Genomic DNA, 21,339 nt, shown 5'->3' with positions numbered 1-21,339 from the left:
CGGCCAATCCAGGTGGATTAAGGTAAAAACAAACAATATTTTGTTGCTCCAGTTACATCACAGTAGTTTTGCACACACACGCCGAAACTGCCCTGGAAAAATCGTATGTGACATGTGCAAGAGTACTTGGTTCAGCCCTTGTCAGAGGACTTGTTTTGATCAGAGCATGCAAGGGAGAAATGGTTGGAGGATTATTTCTCCTCCTTAACTCTGGAATGCTGTGTAAGAACCCCAAACGAAGAATAAGGTAATGATTAAGATCAACTTCCTATGCTTACAAATGACCTATTTTCTAACTATGATTCATACTTGCATAGTGTGTTGTCCAATATGATTCTTTTGGGTTTCTTTTTACTAACTTGTTTTAAATTCCTTTAAAGTGAAAAACCTGAAATAGTTTTTGTATGATGTATTTATTGTAGCAAACTGAAGTGTAAGATTTCTTCACAATTATATTTTTTGTAATTGTATAGTTGTTTATTTATACATAATTGGATATTTGTAAGTACTTTTTTGCAGGTGTATGTTATATGCTGACTTTCGTATAAGAAAGGCAATATCATAGGAAATAATAACTTTCAGGTTTTCATATTTTTGCTGGAAGCATATTACTTTAAACGTACATACTTAAGTTAATATTGTTAATCATAAAAAGAACCGGTGTTTTAGGAGCGAGCGAGTGAGAGATAACATTTACAGTCTTTAATACATTTACAAGAATTAGAAATGAAGATCGGTGACCATCAATCACATAGTCCCAGGTGTATCTGAGGTGAATTTGAGGCAAATAGATTTTTTTTTAACAAAATCACAGGTGATGAAATTGGAAAATAAATACTATTTTATCCCTACACCCTTACCCTGGCTTAGAGAATAAGAGAGGTTTGGCCTCACAGGTGTTTTAGATGCAAACCAGGCAGTTCTGATCACATCACTCCGGGATAACCAGGAGATTTCTAGGGCCCTGTGGGCGGCCACGGGGCTTCTGTGCAGGAAATAGCCGCAGTGTGAGCCGCCTGGGAGCCCCAGCTCTTCAAGTTGCTTCCCTCCAGGCTGCAGGAGGCGGAAAGGAAGATCCCTTCATTCTTTAAAAACAACCTATTTTTAAGATTATATATATGTGGTTTTAAAAAAGTATGAAATAAAAAGGGAAATGGTTTCTCCCTCTCTTAACACTCCAAGTTTCTCTCCCCCAAATGAACCACAGTTAATAGTTGTTTTGTGTATGTACGTATAAAAATATTTTATGTATGTCCCAGCTTATACACACCAGTGCCGTCGCACCGCACATACTGCTTTACAGCTTGTTGAAAAGCATATCTTGGAGAGCTTTCCAAATCTGCAGATGCAAATCTTCCTCATTTTTTTCTTAATTGCATAATATACCATTGAATGTGTGTACAATAGGTTATGTAATCATCCTCTTGTTAACAAGCATTTAGGTGGTTTCCAATTTTTGCTGTTATAAATGATAACACAATGCAAGTGTATCCATAGGGTAAAATCCTAGTTGTAGAATTGCTGGGACTAGGGGAATAGGAATTTGCAGTTTTGATAGAGATTGCCAAATTGCCCTCTTAAAAGGTTATGCCAAGTTACACTTCCATGAACAGTGAATAAAAGAGCCCCAGTAGCACTGGTCCTCTGCTTAATCATTGCTTCCAGCCACAGTAAAGCAAAACGTGTATTCCAGACAATTGGCAGGAACCCACTTACCCCCGATAGAATTCTCCACGTAGTACACCAGGGAACTCACGGAACTCTGGTGAGAGTGCTCAAAGGCATCTCTTTAATTTCACTAGTCAGTTTATCATATAAATATGTATTTAGCATATTTATCAAAGGATACCCACCATATGCTAGTTTCCCTAGAGCTTGCTAATAATCTGGAATTTTTACATCTGTCCTACATTTTATTTTGTCCTTGGGAAATATAGTCCCAGCATCTGGATAGTAATAATAAATAATAATAGCTGCCTTATATGGGACTTTTGCTTCAGGAACTCAAAACATATTTTGCACATTTTCTCATTAATCATAATAACATCCCTTTAAGGAAGGCATTTTCTTCTGTATTTCAAAATCACATAGAGCTTGAGCCACAGAGTATTAAGGCTTTTCCTTAGGGGTCTTCACGAATTACTGGGTTGTATGTATTCTGGTTTTCTGATCTGAGTCCAGCAAAGTTCATGATAGAGGCTCTGAGTTATCTTCATTAAGGAAGTCTCAATGCATTTATAAAGCTCTAACAAGCAAAATGGAACAAAGGTCTCCAGATGAGACAGAAGGTTGTGAACCACTTTTCTCAAAGGATTTTACCTTCTTCCATTAAACAATTACATGGGGAATAGAAGTCAGGCCACAGGTGCTGAAGAAACCACACTGTAGATTAAAGTTTACAGTCGAGTATCAGGAGATGCTCATGGTGGTAATCAAAATGAGACAACTGAATCGATGAAGCTTTATGAGAATGTCCTCAAACTATAATCAAATTGGAATGGAGGGAGATGAACTAAACATTATGCTATATTTAACAGATGAGAATAAGGGTTTGGGGGGAAACTATTAGACTGGCCAGTTTGCTTTGCCATGTGAGGCCTGATATCAACATGGCAGGTCCATGTCTGGCAATAACACCAAGTGGTTCATTCAACACATTCCATCCAGCACTGCCATTGGGAAACCGAGTGTTAGTTGCCCAGAATTCCTAGTCTGACTTGAGACAGTTGTCTACAGAAGCCCCTGTGGGCAAAGAGAAATAGAGGTACAAGTCTGGCACGTCCTTCAGGCTTATTGGATTCCGAGACACAAGTATGCAACGGATTTTTCCCTTTGTGCATGTCTAGTCTTCTCATAAATGATTCTGGGCATAGTGTCTTACACAAAAGGGCAGAAATACTTTCAAGCCGGGATCCCATGTGGGGATCGTTTTCCTATAGTTCTGAAGTCTTAGCAAAGGCTGTTATTGTCCCTTCCCATTGTAATTTGCAGCAGAATCCTGAGGTCTCAGAAGAGGAAGTGCAGTATAGTGAATAGAAAAAAATAATACAAAATTCCATAAATAAAACCCCCCTTCATCTTTAAAACTTAGCCATGAGTGACATGTGAACCAGCAGCAGAGATCAAAAGATAACATGCAGACTTTTCCAGAAAGAGTGCTGGGGCAGAATTTTTTAGCATTTCAAATACCAAAATAGAATTCAGAAAAATAATGTGCAAAATACTGTGGGCTTTAGTTAGCAGAACTGATTTGCTCTCTATAGCAGCAAAATTAGACGTGACTGTCTTCAGTGCTAAGTACAGTGGAGCTTAGATGTGTGGCTCATATTTATGTTAATTTCAGTGCATGAAAAGGTTTTCATCATTTTTAGTGGTTCAGGCCGCTCAAAAATAGGAACTCTCAAGCAGGTGTACTGAAAAGTTGTGCCATGTTTGACCAAATAGCTTCTTATGCTAACAGTGAATTGGGATCTCTGACACTTGAAAGATTCACAAACGTAAAGCATTTAAACACACACAGGCACATTGGAAACTGTCTTTGGTAGGAAGAGACAAGGTCAGCTCCAAAGGGTTCCTGTCTCCCATGGAGTTTGCCAGTAGAAAATGAAGGCAAATTGCCAGTGGCCATGTTTGTGAATTTCCTTTCTCCTCCTTCGTTTTGGTTGTAGGGCCTCTCCTAGTAATTTTACCAGGTGCCTGCTGTGTTCTAGAGAAGTTAAATTTGCAAAGCACATGTGCCTTCAGCTTGTCCTCAGCTGGGGGAGATCTGCAGTGATTAAAGGCCGGACTCCTAACTCTAGTCTTCCACTCCTTAGATAGTTTGCTATTAGTCACCACAAAGTTATCCTTTCAAGTGAAAATGCCGGCAGGTCCCTTTGGCTTTTATTGGACCCTCCAGACATTCAGCCTAATCTAAATCTGAAGGTTAACTCTCAAAATTTAATTCAATTTATCTGATTTTTTTTTAAAAAGCCATTGATACTGCTGAAAATATAGGTAGCCTTTTAAAGAGCATTTCAGGCAGTTTCGGTGGTTTAAGAGAACATTCAGTGCAGGCATCTTTCTATTCTCCAGCCTGGGATTCCATTCATGGAAATACACAATGAAATGATTTTAAAGCTAGAAAGTATCTCCAATTCATCCAATATAAGCCGACCATTTTATCCAATAAAAAATTTCCATGATGTGATTTTCTTTAAAAATATATCATTTCTTTAAAATACATCATTTCTCGTTTTGGATAAAGTAATATAAGCATCTGGTTCAAAATTAAAAGGCACAAAACAGGCAGGGGAAACGAAACACACCACATTTCTCGCTCCCCGTCACTCAGTTTGTATCCCTGGAGGGGAACTACGGTTATCAGCTTTTTATAATGTTTCCAGAGGTAATCTAAGCTTGTGAGGACAACCTTTCAGCAAGAGCACCAGACCTGGCAAGACCAGAGAGGTCTTAAATTAATCACGATTCAGTAATTAACATAAAGTAATAGTGTAACTTTTCATTCCAGTCTCAGCTCTGTCACTTCCTCTCTTGGGCAAGTTAATTAACCTCTCTTCTTCATTTCCCCATCTCTATGAAGGAGCTAATGATGACAGGCAGGGCTGTCAGATTAAGTGAAATTATGTACAAGATCCAGATCCACCCCTCGATTTTGACTGTAAGAAAATATAATCTTTTTTTTTTCCTGTCTACTTGCATTTCAAGTGCAGAGGATGAAGTCTTATCGAGGTAGAAAAGAAGGTGTCTGTAAAATGTATGCAAAAAGGAAGCGTGTGTTGTGGTGTCCATCTTCATAGTTACTGCTTTACTTTCCCAGGCCTTGATGAAGTTCACTGGATCCTTCCTCAGTCACGGTCACTGCAGTATTAGTTGGCTTTAATCTTCTCCAAGACTGCTTTATACAACCCAAAAGTGCGATGCCTCCTCAAAGTGCACTACGTCCAAAGACATGTATGCAGAAAATATTGAGAGAGTAAGAGAGGAAGGGACTTCTCATTTAATAAATATGGATGATGCAACGAAAATGTGCCAGAATGTTGCTCGATGACACAGAACCAGGCAAAACACAACGGAGAAAATGGTACTAAGAATGGCTCATCTTAGGGATTGGTGAAATTCAAGGGATGGCTTGCTGTGCTGACCCCTAGAAAATCATTAATCTCACTCAAATGTAAGATCCAAACAATTTAAACAATTAAAGGATTTTATTGGTTCATATGACTGAGAAACCCAAAAATTGGACAGGCTTTAAAAAAACCATTGGTTCCGTAATGTCAACAAAGACCTACTTTTTTTCCATTACTGTACCCTGTCTTTCATGATGTGGTTTTCATCTATGGCTGCCTTCACTAATGGTTTTTAAAAAAGTAGTAAGAAAAAATAGAGCTATATGCGTCCTAGTTCATATCTACAAAAGCAGAGGGTACTTTTGAGGCAACTCTCATGGATTAGAGGGAATTCCCCCCCACCTACCAAACTCCTGTAACTGTCTCCTTAACCTCATGGTCCCTAATTGGGTCACATGCCTACTCTGAACCAATCATCTGGACAGGGGGATGTGATATTGCAGATTGGCTTAAAGCAATCAGGAATTACCCCTGCAGCTGAGCAAATCCAGCCCAAACCATGCTGGGAAACATAATGTTTATTTAGAGAGTAGAAGGAGGACTGGGCTCTTGCTTCTCTCTGCGTGTCTCATCTATGTCACTCTCCTAGGCTGGCTCCATCTGCAAGGTTCTTTCTTTAAGACCTCTCATAAATTTGATGTACAGGTGGCTGAGGCCTGTCATGGACTAACTCTCAAACCAAATACCTGTGACTCTGCAAATCCAATTTCCATCACCCATCTATGACTTTTATGACCTAGTTCAAAATTCTCCAGTGATATCATCTTATTGGTCTGGCCTAACCCAAAGATTGATGCACACTGGTCCTCACCTCTTAGCGCCTGAGGAGTAGGGTCACCTGACACACTCACGGGTGACTAGGCCCATCTGTTCAGCAGGGTTTGTGGGTGGGGACAGATTTTTTTAGAAGGAGATGTGGGCAGAAAGAAAATTATATACATCTCTAACCAGAAAAATCCCAGGGGTGAAAATGATAGTAAGAAAAATGGCATCAAATTTAAAGATAAAAGAAAAGCTATCACCATGATTCAAAATTAAACTGGGTGACTGATCATAGCCAGTTGCTTTAATCACCATTTTAGCCTTATAGTCTCTGAAACTTATTTGGAAGAACACTGAAACACTCTTGAAGCACAAACGTTATAGAATAATCTTTGATCATAAATCTAGAACCTGAAAAGATATTTATGCTCATTTATATCCCAGGTGCTGAAGAATGTCAACGCATGGCTACATTTTATGCCTTTTTTGCAGACTTACTTCCTCAGAGTGTGTTTGCATGTTGAAAAGATTAACCAAATACCCCGGTAACATTTCTCCCAACACGAGGACATTTCACTTTTAAGGCAATTCCCGTTTTCACCTCCTGATTTCCAAGAGGGTGTTGGAGATCCCCACCCATTCCCAGACTAACTCTGGATGTGCTCATGGGCAGAGGAGTTTTCAGGTTCTTATCAGTCCTTGGGGGTGACCTGAAGGAAAGAAGTGTGTGGGTGACAGAGCAGTACAACCGAACTTCTCTGCTGGAGTGAAAGAGGAAATGCAGGAAGCCAAAAGAAGAAAATTTTTCTTCCCTCCCTTATAATGCATTCAGGTTCTCTTAAACCCAAATACCAATCTGACTGGTTACTAGTTTAACTGTGAAAGAAGGAGAGAAAGGAGCCTCTCTAGTCCCCACAAACCTGAGAGGGCCCCAAAACTTCCCCCTGAGGCCTAAAAACTGCACTCAAAGTTTTCTTGATGGTTCTAATACTTGAATTAAGATGCCTTTGCCTAGACTAATCCAAGATATCAAAAATAATCAAAGAAAGTTGAACTCAGGAAAAATAAGAAACAGAGAGAAAACACTTTTCAAAAAAACGTTATTTGGCCTCTGGCTGATTCTGATTTTAGTTAAAACAAAACAAAACAAAGCCCAGCGATGGTTACAACTAAATACTAGTTGAAAGAAAGAAGGGAAGACTTTAGACATAAAGGCAGAATTTTTTTCATCAACACTTCATGCAGCAGCTCCTACTCAGCCTTCGCATTTCTCAATAGCTTTGATTTGTGGAAATAATGGTTATGCAATTTCCACACATTGTGCTCCAATCACAGCATGTAGGCAACAATAAAAAGAAAACAGCTAAACACACTTGAAGCTGGAGATTTTGATAAGCTTTTCTTTTCATTTCACAAAGGATTTTACTTGGTATTTTTCTAAGGCCCCCCAAATATTCCTATTGAGCTTTAATCAGATATATGTGAACACAGCCAAGGGTCTCATTTTCTTAAATGTATCTATGGCAGCAGCACTGCTTAATCTAGTTGTAAAAAAATTAATCAAAAAGAAACTATTGGACTATGAGAATTCCACAGTTGACAGATTGTTGGTCTTTCTCTTAAAAAAAGAAATCTATGCCATCTGTTTACAAAAGATGAAAAATGTTGGAGAAAATTATTTCCCTTAGGGCATAATGCTACAGCCATTCAGAGCGAGGTCTCCAGCGTTTCCAGTGAAGGTTTGGTACAAGGCACAAGATAGCATCAGGTCCGCACAGTCGTTGGCCGAGAAAAACAAAGATGATTTCCTCTGGCCCCTATTTTAGTTTTACTCTTTGAACTCCCAACAGTGTATTTATTATTGTTGTTATTATTTTTAATTGGGCACAGATTGTTTCAGGAATCATCTTTTTTTGAAGCTTTTTTTTTTTTTTTAATTTGTTGAGACTGGCTTCTAAAGTGCTCCACCTCCACCACCTGTCACTATACAGGGGGCTGCAACTCGGACCACACTCCTCACTTCTGAGTTCAGCTGTGGACTGGACGGTGCAGGGCAGCGGCAGAGGAGGACAGGAGGTCGAGGGGCAGATTTGAAGGTAGGTGACAATATAGGATTTCAAAATAAAAGTCCCTGGGCTACAGATCAGTGATACATTTTCATACACCTGGAGAAATAAAACTAACCTATCGAATGTAATTCTCTCAGAAGGGTTTTCCCCTTTACACCTAAATCCTGGGAATTTCACCTCTCTATCCCATCATTTTGATGTGATTAATCCTATTTTGGTCACTTGTCACTAGATGGCATCCTGTAATGTTTCTTGACAGCAGTAACTAAGTTGGCAAAGTAACAGCTTGGGCCATTTTTTGGCATTTTCTTCTTTGGTATGAATCTAGAGAATCTAAATCAGATCTTGGATATTTCATTGTGGTTCATTTTATGGGTTTGCCTTTATGGTCTTTGAGATTCTTTTTCCTCAGTGTATCTTGCTAGCACATGAGCCCAATAATTATTAGTCATATAAGTAATAAATTAGTCCTTCCTCTAAATTTTCTTCCAAGTCACATACACAAATATTTACTTATGTAGACTCTGCAGAACTAAAATAAAGCCCCGCATGTCCAGGATCTTTATCTAGACTCTAAACATGCAGGTTGAATGAAGTATATGAATGAAAACTTGTTTTATCTAAGTATGGCCAATTGAAGTCTAGTTATGAATAAGCCAATGTGATGGGATAATATAAAAATGGTCAGTTAACACTTTCATAAACTTGTGAATTTTATAAAGGAAAAAATAATAGCGATAAATAAGAAAAACATGTAAATATAAGTTAACAGTCACAGTGTTGTACCTTCCCAGATGTAACAAGTAATTATGACCATTTTCATTTGTTGTATTCCAATAAACCTTATGTTACTGAAGAATGAATTCTATGTTGCCAGTAAAACAGGACCAATTTTTTTCTAATTTATAAGTATGACTTAGTGACCTGAACACTTGTAAACAATAAGAGATGATAAAATGTATTGCTTGGAATGAGGCTACCAAGATAGGTGACAGATAGATAAATGGATAGCATCTAATACAGTACTTGATATTCTGAATATTTGTCTAAAACCTATAATATTGCTCTTCTATTTTCACTCACTTATTTACTACCTGAAAAGACGTTTCTATGTCAGTTTGCCTTATTTTATTTTATTCATTCATTCATTCAACAAGCATTAGCTGAATACTTATGTTGGATTAGATACTAGAGATGCAAAGGTAAATAGAACACCAAATTTGCCCTCAAAAAGCTTTTAGTTTTTATGTTGTTAAGCATCTATAAAGTAAGTTTCAGAATCAATCATGGGGAGGGGGAAAGAAGGGGAGAGAGAGAGAGAAAATGAGAGAGAGAAAGAGAAAGAAGGGGGGAAATGTATAGCTCAGTGTTAAAGTGTTTGCCTTGCATGCATGAGGTCCTGGGTTCAATCCCCAATACTTCCACTAAAAAAATAAGTAAATAAACCTAATGACCTCACCCTCCTCAGGAAAACAAAAGGAAAGAAAGAGAGAGGATGAGAGAATGAAGAATCTCAGACTAGGAAAAAAGATACATGGTTTATGGTCATAGTTCTGTCAGTAACCAACTCATGCTGTGACCCTAGACTTCCCTCACTGTACATTCAAATAAAGTAATTTTATGTGAAAGTGCTTTGTAAAGTATAAAATACTTTTTAAATGTAAAGTTTTTAATAAACTTTTTAATCTCTTCCTATAAAAGTCCCATAATTTTTAGATTTTTGATCCTGCAATCAAGTGTCTCCCTTTTAAGTTCCCCTCTGTTTCAAAATTCCACCTGCAAAAGCAAAATCCATTAAATTTCCAACTCACTTTGTAAAACAAAAAGTGAACAGAAGCACCATAATCTTGGGAAGAGAAAAGGTGGGAAGCTAAATTAAATGGCCCTGTAACCGCATCAGACTCTGAAACATGGAAACTCTGGAATTATCCCCTCACCCTCTTCCACTGTTATAGTTCTTGCTGCTTCTCTTGGCTTTTGCAGATGGAAAATGGAATTTCAGTAAATTCTATTACAATAACATACGTGGGATAAAGAGAGCTTCTTGTGAGTTTCACTCTGGTCCTACAACTCTTCTCTACTTTGATGGTCTGAAATACGAAAGAAGGTTCTAGTTGATTACTGGATTATGAGATTTGGTACAAAGCCATCTGTTCTTAGACTAGCTCCACAGTTGTGCAAAATGCTTCCTATTTTTCATTAAGGCAAGCAATATGATATTTTACAAAAGATAAGTCAGAAAACTTCTTTTTCTTTGATTGTATACAGAAATCAATACGTAAGGAACTCTAAACTCAAAATATTTAAGACCCACAAAAAAGATAAATAAAATGGTGTCCTTGGTCAAGTTCTTGACTGGATCTTAGTGTGTGTAGAAACATGTTTTATCCTAATTTCCTGGTCCATTATCTGGGGATTTTATCTTTTATTCTGTACTGTATTAAGTTGTATTTTTAGTGTGGTGACGACTTACCAGTAAGGATAAACTTCTAATTAAGCATTTGGGTTGAAAATGTTCCGCCAATATACTTGTATAATCTTTGTTTGAAATAGTCTCATTTCATTAGGGAAAGAGAAAAAGTAGCTTGGATTCATTTGACCTGCAAAAAAAAATGTATGCTGATCCTTACTTTGAACGATAGTTTGGTTCTAGAATATTCATTTACCATCAGACATGGGCTGGGAGAAAACTTAGAAGTTTGAAAATGAAAGTTTAGAGACTAAAATACATTATTTCTTTCTTGACTTTCTATTCATTTTTTAGGTTTATAATGTTTTTCTCTTTGTTTAAAACTTTGTTTCCAGTCAACAAGTGTTATAAAAGTGATTCATTAATATTTGTGCACAAGGAATCTAGGAAGAAGAATTCTAATGCACTGGTTCCAGAGGCCATAGCTTAAGCTTTTTACCACCAGTATATTTGGGTAAAAAGATGGCTTTTATCATGAAAGTATATGCACCCACATTTAGCCATGGACAAAACTTCCTGAAAGGAAGCAGAGATTTTTTTTTTAAAAGAAATTATTTTGGGAAAGTGTGCTGAAGCTTTTCTCTAAAAATAAAATGGTATTTCATCAGTACTGGTCATTTTTTAGCCACATATGACAAACGATCACAGATGCTCAGAAAAATCTAAAAGGAACTGAATGTTGTTCTCTTCTGAAATGGCAAATGTCTTTCCTTTAACTGCATTTTAAAACAAAAACAAACTTTACCACATTGATTGAAGAGAATGCAGGAAGTCATATGGTCCCACCCAAAGTTCCTGCATTCAAGATGTCCTCCCTGGGGAAGAGGGTTCAAGGTGTTCCTAAGAACAGAACTTTCATGTTTCTGCCTGTTAACAATGGCGCTTCCTGTTCTGACCTCTAACCATACTAGGCCATCAAGAGTAAGATGATGGACTTCTCCTTTTTGCACAGGGAAGAGCATGTTTACTCCCTCTCACCTTGTGTAGAGTTCAAAGTGAGGATTATGACCACTCAGCTCTCTCGAGGTTCTATGCATTGATCTATGATCCCCCAATAAAAGCTAATTTTCAATAATTTATAGTTATGTAGTCATGAGCCTGGTATTGAAGTCAACAGAATGTGCAATATTCATCATCTCAAATGTAAATAAAACTTGCTTTTAAATGGCCCCAGTGCTTTACTAAGTTAACAGCCTTCAACAATTTCAGTGCTCAGTGACTGCCTCCTTTTAAGCCACCTTCTTTCAAAAGAGAGAGAGAGAGAGAAAGGAAATAAGGAGAGAGGGAGAGAAGGGAAGGAAGGAAGGAAAAAGAAAAGAAGGAAGGGAGAAAAGTTGGGAGGGAGAGAAGAAGGAAGTAAAGAAAGAAAAATTAGACTGAGACGATCATCACTTCAAAGTGAGAAAGAAACTGCTTGCAAGAGTTGATAATCCGAGTACCTGCTGCTTCCCCAAAACAGAAAAAAATCTTTTAGAGCAAGTCAAATTCCACCTAGTATAAAAGAAAAATATTTTTTAAAATAGATACAGATGGATGGAATGCTAAAGATGTAAGTATGACATCAACATAAATAAAAGCATTTTAGAAGGTAATATTCTCAAAAGTTTTTTTTTTTAAATAGTACCACATATTGAGAGAGGAACCTATTTAAAGTGGAAAAAACTCAGCAACTATTCTATTTTCTGTATTATGGTGAGGATGACAGTTTATTAGAAATGAGAATGTATTTTCTTGACAAAAAGACAAAACTTATCTCAAAATTTGTCCTTCAATTGTTGAGGGAATATATATTTTTATGCTGTAGAAAAGTGACCTGTTGGCTTTCCTGACAAGTCTTTCCCAGATTCTGTAAGGCCTTCTTTGACTATAAATGCATATGCTATTAAATACATACATTTAAATGATATATGCATAGATGTAAATGTTTTAGAAAGTCTTAAGTGACTGCTTTCTTTAAACTATTTCAGTAATTGGGATAAATACAGTAAAATTAAATTCCTTTGGGCATTTATTATTATCATTAATGATTTATGTATGGCTTTTTAAAAATAAGAAATTCATATGTTTCCAATGCAAATTCCAGATTGTTGCGCATACCAAATGACACTAAAACAATGCAACATTTGCTAAAGCAGAAGATAAACAAAACACCCTCCGAGGCTGCTATTGGGGTAGCTAATAGCAAAGTTGTTAAGACTGCTAATCCCATTTGGAAATCTGTACAAACTGATGAGCAGATGCACAAAATATATTAGTGGGAGATCTGAGAAAACCAAAAATAATAAGGAAAGTCATTTTTAGCAGAATGCATTCCAGAGCAAAAATAAGTTTTAGATGCAGAAGTTTGTCTGACACAGTAACTAAAGTGATTAGGCTTTCTTGGCTAGTATTCCTATACATTTATAAAACTGAAGTAAAAACGGCTAATGTCAAAAACCAATGTTTTCTTTCCCCTTCTTCCGTAAAACAAAAACACTTTGTAAAGTAATCTTGCTGTAAAAATGATCCCTACTACATGCTTTCCTTAATTCTTAATTCAGGTTTTAATATATTTTCCGTAAGTAAATAATTGATAAATTATCTGATACTCTTGATTCATTATCAGTATCAGTCAGGTCAGAGAATTAGGTAATAGATAAATATATATTATATATATATTTTATTGAAGTAGAGTCAGTTACAATGTGTCAATTTCTGGTGTACAACATAATGTTTCAATCATACATATATGTACATGTATTCGTTTTCATATTCTTTTTTGTTATAGGTTACTACAAGATATTGAATATAGTTCCCTGTGCTATACAGAAGAAACTTGTTGTTTATCTATCTTATATATAGTAGTTAGCATCTGCATGTCTCAAACTCCCAATTTATCCCTCCCCCCACCCCTTTCACTCTGGTAACCATAGGTTTGTTTACTGTGTCTGTGAGTCTGTTTCTGTTATGTAGATAAGTTTATTCATGTCTTCTTTTTCCTAGATACATACTTTTGCTTGTACTACTCTGTTTATTTATCTTCTACTGAGGTGTAGTTGACATACAGCACCATGTTAGTTTCAGGTGTACAACAGTGATCCAACAATCAAATACATTACTAATTGATCACCACGAAAAGTCCAGTAACCATCCGTCACCATGCAGAATTATTACAGTATTATTGACTATCTTCCCTGGGCTGTACATTACACCCCAGGGACTTATTTATTTTATAACTGGAAGTTTGAATCTCTTAATCCACTTCACCTATTTCACCAATCCCCTAGCCTTCTCCCCAACTTGGCAATCACCAGTTTGCTCTCTGTATCTACAAGTCTGTTTCTGTTTTGTTTGTTCCTTTGTTTTGTTTTTCAGATTCTGCATATAAGTGAGATCATACAGTGCCTGTCTTTCTTTGTCTAACTCATTTTGCTTAGCACAGTGCCCTCTAGATCCATCCATGCTCTTGCAAATGGCACAATTCCATTGTTTTTTATGACTGAGTGATAGATAAATAATTTTTTTTAAACCTTTATAAATAAAATATATACTGTGGCCATGGTAATCCTTCAACTTCAAGGAGACATTGGACATCTAGTTTTGCTTTTATCTCTAAAAATCAGTTGCTTGGCAGGCCCAGTTTTAGATGGTGAGTGCTTAAGAGCAGGAACTAGGGAGTCAGAGAGACTATATTTTAATTGTGGTATAGTAGTACCATTCATTAGTATCTCTAGTACATTGGACCAATTTACCCTCAGAGCAAAACGTAGTTTTTTCCTTTTTAAATGGATATGGTAACAGCTCCTACTTTATAAGGTTGTTCAGAGGATTAAATGAGATAATTCATGCTTAGCAAAGTCTGGGACACAGTAGGCGTGCTATTATATTACCAGTTGCAATAATGTGGTTATTGATGAAGGTGATGATGCTGATGCCAATTCAGTAAGGGTTCTGAACTTCTTCCTGAGGTATATGTTCCAGAATATATTCCCTGAGATTTCTTACATGGGACTAAAAGGCAAGCTCCCTGCCCTTCATCTTCTCCTTAAGAACTCTATATCTACACAGAAATTAAAAGGCTAGGATTCCACTCTCCTGTTCCAGACACTGCCACACCTTTTTATTTAAGGAGGTAAGTAGATGTGAAGAAGGAAAAAGGCCATCCTTGAATCTGTGGGAGCCACATCTGAAGGGAGAGAACCCACAGTGTCAGCCAGCACTGTCTTCTCTGAGATTTGTTCACTTTCCAGTGAAAGCAACATGGCAAAGTCCTCATCACTTCAAAGGTAAATCTTGAGGTGGGTTATGTCTCAGACATGATGTTTTAGTCCTATAGAATTTGATGAAATTATAAAGTGAAGTTTGGAAGCTCAGGGACACATATCTGTGCTGAAGAAAGCAAAGAGAATTAACAGTCAGTAAAAATCACAAAAGCTAGAATATGCAGTGGATTAGGATTAGATGGGGAGCCACTGTGATGCTAATTAGGAACAGCAAGCCCCTCCCAAAGACCATCACAGGACTACTTTAGAGGGAGGCCGGCTGAGACCATTCTGACCTCTCACCAGGTCTCCCCAACCAAGACATAAGAAAATTTATTTAAGGGAGAACAGAATTGCATCCTTTTTCTTTGGACCTTAAGCACCTTGAAAAGCTGCTTCGAGGGTAAGTCTTCTTAAATTCAGCCTACCCCAGGCTTAAGACATATTATTACTGAGGCCGTGGAAAGAGTATTTAATGCCTCTCTCACTTGCTTGTGTATTTCCTTGCTCTTTAAACTTTTGAATTTGGTGTCTTGGGGCATGGCACTTGACCAATATTCAAGGATGGCAGAGTACTTCCAGGGTATCAGTGAAATATTCTGTTGAAGACGTAAACTTGAATTTCCACTTGTTAGAAACTATCTAAGGAGAAGTGTTGCCACCTTTGATTCTGAGATTCTTACACCTTGTTCCTTTTCCTCTACGAATCTCCTTTCTCATGTTTTTAGCAGAGTAACAAATCTAGGAACTACTAACTGTAGCAAAGAATATAAGTGTTTGGCACATAGAAAATTAAATTATTGATATTTGCTGTATACACAGGGAATTGTTTCATTTAAAGCTTTAAATTGTTAGATCTGTGTTTTTAAAAGGAAGTCATGAGAAGAAACAAAACTCCAGGGACTAGTTCTTTACCATCTCTAAGCAATGTTAAGTGTTCATCCAAGGTATTATGAGTTAATAGTATAGTCCCCCTAAAATTATAATGGTGAGAAACCAAATAAGACAGCAGTTTGATTTGATTGTCTCAAGATTTCTTTCAATTCTGAGAATCTAGAGATTCTAGGATGATGTACAATATTGGACATATGACACAATTATCAGGCAACATCATATAATGTACAAAAGTGCAGAAGAACTCGAGTGTGTGTGTGTGTGTCTGTGTGTGAACTTTATTGGGTCTGGGTGGGAAACTTCTCTTACCTTTTTAGGTTCTGTGGTTGGCCTAAGAATTAAACTAACAGAAGACAGATTAACATGAGAAAAATATACACATTTATTTAAACTTTTTTTACACGTACATGGGAGTCTTCAGTGGAAAAGAAAGACCTGAAGAAGTCATCAGGCCCCAAAGTTTATACACATTTTTACACAAAGAAACCATCAATTGTAGAGATATGGCAAGATAAAGGGGCTTGGGCCAAGGGCAGTAAGTTGTGGGGCAGTGGCCAGAGACTATATAAAGCTAAGGGGAGATAAGGGTTAGTTTAGGAAGCTAGTACCGGTCTATTCCGGCCACATCTCCCAGTCTGATGGTAAGAATGTTCTCTTCTAATACACCAGGGAGGGTTCTTTTCTCATTGGAAATTTTATGACCTGCTTTTAGTTAGGAAGGGGGAGGTCCAACAGCCTTCGGGCATCTGCTGCCTCTCAAGTGTTTTCAGCTCAAAATAATCAGTATGCCAAAGTGGTACATTTTGGGGTGGCATGTTCTGAATCCCTTCACCTGATAACTGTTCAAATCAGAAAAAAAGAAAACAACAACAACAAAAATCTTAATTCCTACTACGAAATAAATAATTTTGAATCCACAGATAGTGGTGCATGTGTATGCTGAGTATTCATAATATCGCGGGAATTTCACAGTAAACACACCACAGTCCTTCAGTTAACAGCCTGATAAATAGACTGAGGCTTGTGTGCAATTTAGTCAGCAGATAAGCAATTTGATCAGCAAAAATTTTCAGGCTGATCAGAAAACTGAGCTAGTAAATTGTTAAATCAGTGAGAGATGGAAAATTGCAATGAAAAAGGAATGTACCACTAACAGGACCTTATCTCTTTGAAATGATCATTAACCCCAAAATCCTTGAATGATATGATGAGGGAATATATTCAGAAAAATCAAGGGACAAAACTGAACACTAACAAAATTTTTCTGTTTCAAACCAATCAATTAGAAGATCTGATTTGACAAACATTTTTATGAAATGGAATATTAAATGAACGTAAACAGAAGTTAGGGAATACAATAGACAATGAAAATAATTGCAGATAAATTTCCATATAATGTAAAATATACTCATTAAAACATGTATAATTTTTAGAATGCTGACGTTAAAAGTGGAAGAATCAAAGATGATACACAAATTATATAATACAAATACAAGATGAGGTCGTTAAATAGTATTTGTGTTTCCTGGCGAACTAATATCGAACTTGGTAGATTTGTAACAATTTTTCAAATCTTGCCTTATATATTCTTTGCTGGAATTGCCTTGTGCTCTTAAAAATTTCTTTAATATGTTGCACCTTCCGATTAGCTGTGCCAAGGGTACAATTTTAAATATAAAAGAAAATTACTTACAGGCCCAGACAGATCAGTAGGCATTTCAGGTCAATGCCAACTGTGAAGTGTGTGGGGCTGCCTGCTCCCTGGGACGGAACCTCAGACTGCAGGCTCTTGAAAGTGTGAATTAACTCTGTTGCTGCAAACCCTCTTCCAACTTGAAACTTTCTCAGCTCCACAGTATAGGAGACCCATTCCAAGTTCAGACTTCTGAAAACTTCTTTCTTAGAAAGTATGTGATTTAAAAAGACAATGTTTTTTTACCATTTTGGGGGGGGGTAATTATGTTTATTCATTTATTTAATAGAGGTACTGGGGATTGAACCCAGGACCTCATGCATGCTAAGCAAGCACTCTACCACAGAGCTATTCACTACCCCCAGAAAGTATGTGATTTAGATGGTTAAAACCTTAAGGAGAAATAGTTCAGGAAATGGGAGGTCAGGAAGAGACTCACAGAAGCCCCTTACGATTATTTTGCTATTCCCGAAACAAAGCGATGATGTGAGCAGACAAATAACACATTGTGTGACATATCAATAATAATGGATGTTGGAGAGGGGAGGGCATTGCTCAGCAGTAGAGCGCATGCTTAGCACGCACAAGGTCCTGAGTTCCATCCCCAGTACCTCCACACAAAAGAAAAAAAAAAAAGGAAATAAAGAATGATGCATGTTTGTAGGGTTCATTTTTCTTACTTTGGACTCAAAACTGTTCAAGGTCTCAATTCTACGGACTCTCAGTGAGGTCATCTTGTTGCAGGTAACGCAACTCTTGAGTTTTGTTTTCCTCTATTGCCATGAGTGGTGGTGGCTTGTTTTGCATCTTTGGTCCTCAGTCCCAATCCGCAAGTAGTTTTGTCATACAATAATTTTAAGAATTAAAAAAATTTAAATTCTAGACTATCCTTATTTAACCTGCCCCATGTAGCCAAGTAGCTATTTCTCAGTCCTCTCAAAACCCTGTGGGGATCTAGTCTTAAGCTTAAGCTCTCTTGTAGCTCCACGCTGCAGCTCAGGCCGTTAGACTGTTACACTCGAGTCTCAGTGCCTTGCTCAGGACACCGTCCAAATGCCCCTCAGAGGCCTGGCATTTCTTCTACCTCTTAAGTTTCCTTTCTTTCTGCTAATGGGCATCCTCTTCAACTGAGTTTTCAATTCCCAAACCCCTTTTCCCTCTTTTTAAATTACCACAATCAGTACTTTTCAGTTCTCAATGGCTAATGCTGAAATGTTCAGATTTCAAGAAATAGAATCGAGAAATAAAGCTGTGAGGCATAGAAGTTCCCATCAGGGTGTCTCAGGTAGGAGAAGCAGCAAATAAGTAATTTGATCAGCGAAGATGTTCAGGCTTATCAGAAAATAGCTAAGAAAATAGCCCACTGTTTGCTATGCAACTCAAATGACTGAAGTTCCAAGGACGGAAGGGCAGGTGTGTGAGAGGTGAACCGCAGACACAGACCCCACTGTGTGCAGAGCCTGAGGACAAGGATGGACAGACATGCTCAGGCCATTTGTCAGCAGGTCCCTGATTGCTGCAGTCCTTCAGTGGACCAAGATGTATTGAATCCCTAAATCCACTGTCAGGGATTCACTGTTTGAATTCCTAAATTTTAAACACCTCTAAAGAGCTCTAAAATGAAATATCTGCATGCTGCCCAGACCTTGTAGTATTTAGTACTTGACTCTAAAAGCCTGCCAAAAGAGTTAACTTTAGCATTTCATTCTTTTTTTTCTTATAATAAGTTAAATCTGAGCCCTGACCTAGAGATGAGCTGTTTCTGGTTTACCATCATTTTGGCCAAATGCCTTGACTGCTTAGTTACCAGACATTTCTAGATGTACTAATTGAAGATTTGTGAGTGCGAGGGGAAGGGAGAAGGGTGCTGTATTGCTTTTGATTAAAAATCTGGTTTGTGTACAAAGAAAACCAAAACTCAGAGCTGCTGTTCCTAATCAGATTCCAAACTCTTTTCAAGGTGAAAAAGCAACTTTCCAAAGTGAGTCATTGGCTGAGTTTGTAAAGCCAGGAAGGTGAGGTACTCCATATTGTAAAACAGGACACTAGATTTGTAACCATACCCATCATATTAAAAAAAAAAAAATTACGAAAAACTGGAAAGCCAAATCAAACCTACCCTTCAAAGCAAAATGCTGAGGCCAGGATTTTGTCAGGGATTCTTTCCTTGATTGAAATCGTTTCAGGGAAAGTGTAGCCTCTTTCCCCAATCTCATCTCTTCAAAGAAGCAAAATGAAGCAGAAGAATTAGCACTGATCTTCCTCCTGATAGGACCCCAAGGGCAGGATGGGGCTGTGTAACGCAGGGATGGAAACAGGATGAAACCCTTGTTACTGTTTTCCTGAAGCTAATCTGAGGTCGTCATGGTAACTCACCAGGGAATAAGACTATTGTAAGCTTCAGGGTACAATTTTGGGCTACATTCTTAAAAGAGGATATCAAGTGTTTGCATTAAAAGAGAGAAAAATCGTTTAGAAGTGGATCAAAACTGATTTCAGGTTTCGGTTTGGACTTTTGAGAGAGTAGGTACCTTGGGAGAAAACAACAGAAAAACATCAGTTGGTAAATCTTGCTAAATCTTTGGGGGGGTGGGAGGGGGAACAGACGAGGAGGGAAGATCCCCACCAGGTAGTAGGACTGAAAGAAGGAATCTGAAAGTCAAAAACATCTGGAGGCGTTTGGTAATTTAAACATGCACATTCTTATAAGAATTGCAGCTGTAAGAGAAATTGCTGCTGCTGGCTTCTGTTGGCATCCTGGTGTTGCTTATGGGAGACTCCATTTCCATTTGATCCTGCTGTTTTCCTATATTCTGTTCATTCTGAAGTCATTGCTTTTATGTATTAGTTAACTTTATTCAGCTTTTCATTTTCTACAGAAAATCATAAGTAAAGCAAGTTCTCATTGCAGCCGTGTACTTTCAAAACAATGATTCCTGATGAAGCTGTTTAACTATACGGAATTCTGCAGCTAAGCTTGTATCTCAGTTTTTACTGGCGTACGGTAGGAACTAAGCCTGCCTCTGGTTTTTCAGACTCAGGCACCATATCCCTGGAGGAACAGGGCTCTGTGCAAACAGGCATTGCCTCCCTAGAGTATTAGTTTTTCTAGAAAATTTGGAGGAAAACAGATTATGGAATAGAATGCCAAATTCACAACAACATTTAAGACATAAGACAGAACTAGGAAGAAATTTCCTGTTTGTGGCCAGACAGCTTCATACAATGTACCCCTCCCAGGCCAAGCCCATGAGTCTCACTATGAGTACTTTTGGGAAAACTTTGAGAAGCCACGATTCAAGCAGTTGGTCTCTTGGGGATTCCTGAGGAGGACTCTCAACAGTGCAATCTGCCAGTAGCCCCAAATTACTATTTAATTATTTACAGTTGGTCTGGAGCCTTGCAACCTGCCTTTTTTGAGCAATTACAAGGTGGAGTGTGGCTTAGTGTGATTTTAAGTCAGGGGTCTAACAATCTACCAAATACCAAATCAGGTCCTCCACCTGTTTTTCTCCAGAGCGCAAGCTGAGAATGGTTTTTACATTTTTTCCCATGGTTAAAAAAAATCAAGAGAATATTTCACGACATGTGAAAATTATATGAAAGTCAAATTTCAGGCTTAAATAAAGTTCTCTTGGAACACAGCCACGTTCATTCATTTATGCATTGTCTGGGGCTGCTTTCTTGCCATAAGGGCAGAGTTGAGTAGGTGCCACAGAGAACATATGGCCCGCAGTATAAAGCCTACAATATTCACTATCTGGTCCTTTACAGAAAATCTTAGGCAACCTCTGATCTAAGTCATGATCCTCACCATTGCCAAGGTGCAGCCCGGGTTATCTAAACATAAAGCATCTATCAAATTCTATTAATATAGTCCACTAATGAGAGCTGTTCTGAAAAGAGTTGCTTGTCCTGCTTTAGAAGCCTGAGAGCAGAGACCAGATTTCTCAATGATAGGACTGCCAAGAAGGAAAGATACACAAAGAGAAAACCGGAGATAGTGTAACACTTCTAAGTTACCTCTTCCAAAGAAAATGAAAAACTTTTCAATGATATTTGCTGTTAGGTTTCCCTTTCA

The 21,339-nt window shown here is 37.7% G+C and overlaps 1 protein-coding gene across 1 annotated transcript in view; it reads left to right on the top strand.

Annotated features, from left to right (window-relative positions):
- The first annotated feature begins 7,873 nt into the window (after positions 1-7,873).
- SLC39A10 (solute carrier family 39 member 10) overlaps positions 7,874-21,339 on the top strand; it is a 120,250-nt gene continuing 106,784 nt past the window's right edge. Inside the window, exon 1 of the mRNA XM_014552479.2 lies at positions 7,874-7,987. The gene's annotated coding sequence lies outside the window, so the exon portion shown is untranslated. The remainder of the gene's footprint in view (positions 7,988-21,339) is intronic.

Source organism: Camelus ferus, chromosome 5 (assembly GCF_009834535.1).
Source record: "Camelus ferus isolate YT-003-E chromosome 5, BCGSAC_Cfer_1.0, whole genome shotgun sequence".
Taxonomy (NCBI): domain Eukaryota; kingdom Metazoa; phylum Chordata; class Mammalia; order Artiodactyla; family Camelidae; genus Camelus; species Camelus ferus.
This window is presented reverse-complemented; position numbering and strand designations above follow the sequence as displayed.